The sequence below is a fragment of the Gossypium raimondii genome, chromosome 5 (genome assembly GCF_025698545.1).
Source record: "Gossypium raimondii isolate GPD5lz chromosome 5, ASM2569854v1, whole genome shotgun sequence".
Classification (NCBI taxonomy): Eukaryota; Viridiplantae; Streptophyta; class Magnoliopsida; order Malvales; family Malvaceae; genus Gossypium; species Gossypium raimondii.
Window position 1 is genome coordinate 27233540 of NC_068569.1, and position 4222 is coordinate 27237761.

The window sequence follows — 4222 nt, forward strand, 5'->3', positions numbered from 1 at the left end:
ATTGTGACATTTACTATTGGAAATTTCTAAATCAATGTGAAGTCTATAATACCACTAAGTCAATAAATATAATTTTTAAATAATTATATGCAATATTCGCTTCAGGGAACATGCCAAAATCTTCAAATGCAGGACATTTGGTCTAGTGGTATGATTAATCTCGCTTCGGATGCAAGAAGTCCCAAGTTCGATTCAAAATGCTTTTAAAACTCTTTTAGCAAGAGTTTTGCATAATCAGTTAACTATTAAGAATAACTGCCTAGGTAATGTATAGAAACAAACCTATATTAAATATATCAATAAAAGTCACATCTCAAACATAAAAATATGACATAATGAAAAACTAGTAATCTTTTTCATAACCATCATCATAAACATGCATTAAATTTAATTCAAAATCCAACCATTCATACTCATAGAACTTTTCATTTACAATTGATCATGTCATTTCTCTAAATAATTAACAAATGGAATAATATAAAATGTATGAACTACTACTTTTAATAATTCTTTGAACTAAATCAAATCCGAATAACCATAAAATTCATTGGTTTATTAACACAAATTTGCATACTAGATATGTTTTAATAAAATATATTATTTAATTATAAAACCTACTATAGCAACATAAAAAATCAGTTAATATTCATTTTCATGAACAAATGAGATGCTTAAAACAATATGTAACCCATGTAACCAAAACTTAAAAGAAGACCATCTCATATATTTAAACCATATATCAAGTTGATTTAATATTTAAAGATATACCATTTTTTTCTCGTTGAGTCTTGACGATTTTATCAAGAAGTAAGAAAATTAAACTCCAGTAGTAGACTTTGAATCCAATCAAAAGCTATTAAAAGTAAACTTTGAGAGTGGATCTTATTTTCCAAGTGTACAATAGATACATAACCAATGACTCTTCATAAATAAATTATTTCTCTTCTTAAGAAGTTCTTGAAAATTCTTGTTCTTTTATTGCTTTCTTCATTTTTCCACTTTTGGTGGTGAAAAAAATTATTACGACAATCCCCCATGACTATTACTATAGTTCAATTTACTACATTCACGCTAAAGATTAAGTCTTTCGAATTTTTTGACATATTGTTACATTCTCTTCAATGAATGATTAGGTTTCGTGGTTAAAAAACTTCTGTTCAATCATAAGTACATTTTTTTCATGATATTGCTACCGTAGGAGCACATTTGAATCATGAAAAGTTGAATAAGTTTTTTCTTGCAATGTTCTCATCAATAATATTTTTTTCACGTAATTTTAATTGAGAGCTTATTTTGAATACTTTAGAGTTATACTCACAATTTTAAAAAACTTGCAACTTCAGTTGCATCCAACCATAACGAGCTTTAGATAAATTTACCATATTCTATTACTCATAAATAGATTTTTCATAGTTAAATGCTTTGTTTTCAATCCCTTAATGGGGATGATGACAAAAGAAGATTACAAAGATAGCCACAGTCAATTTAATTTAATAACAAGAATATCAATAACTCAATCCTCTCTTTTTTTTCATCCTTTCAGAATAGATATTTATCTTTATTCACAATCTCAATTTGATATCCATTATAAATATATTTTAAAACTAATGGATTAACCATCACAATATATTAATATATTAGCTCTTCCGAGCTTTCGACTAATTGTGTACTACCAAATATTGGAATAATATTGGTTTATATTTTCTTTTGCGTTCACGTCCCAAAAAATTCTTTATTTCATAATCACCATCGCAAACATGCGTGGATTTCAAATCAAAATCTATCTATTCATGTTGTCATGATTAGTCTTCAATTATAATAAATATGATATAATAAATAAATCATAGTAAAATATACCTGAAGATCTTTAACATCATCGTCATCACCCTAGCTATTATCACAAGCATTATTGCAGGTAGTAAAACAACTTTGTTTTCATAATAACATTTATGTGGTATTGAAATTTAGTACAATATGTATCGATAACTTTCAAGCATCGTACACGAAAATTTTGATTGTTGGTAGGTTAATAACACTTTCCACTATAATTTTAATCAAATTACAAGAATATTTAATAAAAAATTTAATAACCAAATATTTAAACATCTAAATATTATGCAAACTATAATTTAATAAAAGAATCTTAGTTTAAAAGAAACCTTAAAATAATAATACTTTTCCATAAAATAATTTTACTAAAAATTCAATCAACAAAGGAGAAAAACATACCATGTAAAGATTATATAAATTTCTTTGCATAAAAGGGCATAAAAAATTTAGAGATTTATGTATACCTAAGTGGTTAAAGGCTCTAATGATTACCCATAGTGTACAGGCCTCAATTGAAATAGGAACAGCTCTATGAGGCAATCGACAATAGTAAATTTTGAGATATTTTTGTGAATTATGGAGAAAAATAATTAAAAGAGAATTGTGCTAATAACGTGTTATAAAATAAATAGATAGAGAGTAAAAAACAAAGAAAATGGGAGAGCAAAAGAGAGCGTATTTTATTGATCAATCGGAATATTTACAAAGCTTCTCTAAAGTCTCTATTTATAGGCATAAAAAGTATAGATGAAGTAGAGATCTACTTTTAATGACTATTAGAATTTAAAGGACATCAAAATTTATATTGATCTTGATGGACATCCACTTAATAAGATATCATAACACAAACTCATATTTTTATATATATATATATATTATAAATAAATGACTTAATGATTAAATTGTTGTGACTTTAAGGGTAAACTTTTGGCAATTCTACGGTGTTTTATATGAGGATGATTTGTAGAGATTGGTCACTATTCAAAGGGCATATAAAAGGGATTACAATCCTTGTAGTACACAACTTTGAGAGCACCAAATCCATGTTATAGGAGTTGTCTTGTCTGATGCATTAATGAGATTGTTTTCTTATTGAGAGAAGTGCTTACGCCCTTCAATAGGAAGGTGTATGGAACTTGAGTGATGTGAACCCTGAAAAGGTCAATTTAAGTTCAAGAATGATACATGGATGAATAGAGTAAAAATTATTAAATTAAATTCACTAAATTTGATGTTTTTAAAGTTTGGAATATCAGTTAACTTAACATATCAATCCAAGTTTAGAAGATCAGGTTATGATTGCTTTAGTGAATACTGCATTAGTAGAAATTTATGAATGAGTTTAATATAATTTTTTTAGTTGAAGATCTTGGATCAATATTTAAATCAAAGAATCCACATTTCAAGTCAAATTTGGCCTCAATGAGCCCAAAGAGTTGTGACACATAAGAGTTTTATTTACATAAGTATTTATATAAATAGGGACCTTAGGCCACCCTTTCTAAGCATAAAATACAATTGAGTAAGAGTTGAAGTTTTTTTTTTTTTTTTTTTACTTTGCATGAATTAAGCTTTCTTTGAGAGTTAATGATTATTCTCTTATTTACTTTTGGAATTTGTTATTTTCAAGTTTTCGGGGACTTATAAATTTTTAAGCTTCAAGTTCGATTACCGATGTTTCCAGGAATTCTTCTAAAGATTTCATAGGGGTTTGAGTTCAATCTTGACGTTTTCAGATACAAGATATCGAATGGTTCTATAAGACTAATTTATCTTTCTATTTTCTTTACTCTTTTATTTCAAATTTAACTTTGGTTTCTTATACTAAATCTTGGGTTTCCACGTCATTGAGGTTCATGTATAAGTATCCTTAGAAGTGTACAATAATCTTAGGATTGATTGGTAGTGGAGTCTTGATTTGGGTAGACGTAAATGTATTCCCCGAATTGAGGTTCATATATTTATTATTTTTCATTTCTATCTCAAAGTGTCTTAAAACAGCAACGTAAAATAATAAGAATATATAACTTCTTTTGTACATGTTGAGTCACCTTGTAGATTATTTCTTTTCCTTTTAAAATCTTTACTTCTTACCAACATACTAATGGTAATCAAATTAGAGGTTTTACCTAAGATTTTTTTTGATAAATAAAAATATTTACAGAGCTATAATCTATATCTATATATATTATAAAACCAACTTTTAAGGAGTCATTAGGAGTAAATAGGGTATTGTAGTAATTTGTAATCATTGGGAATTAGTGGGGCAAAATGGGTAGCTTACCAACACTCTTTTGTTATGAATAAAGGCATTATGAAAATTTAAATATAATAATATTTTAAATTATTATTAAATCACTAATCAAAATGCAACTATTTTTATATAATATCA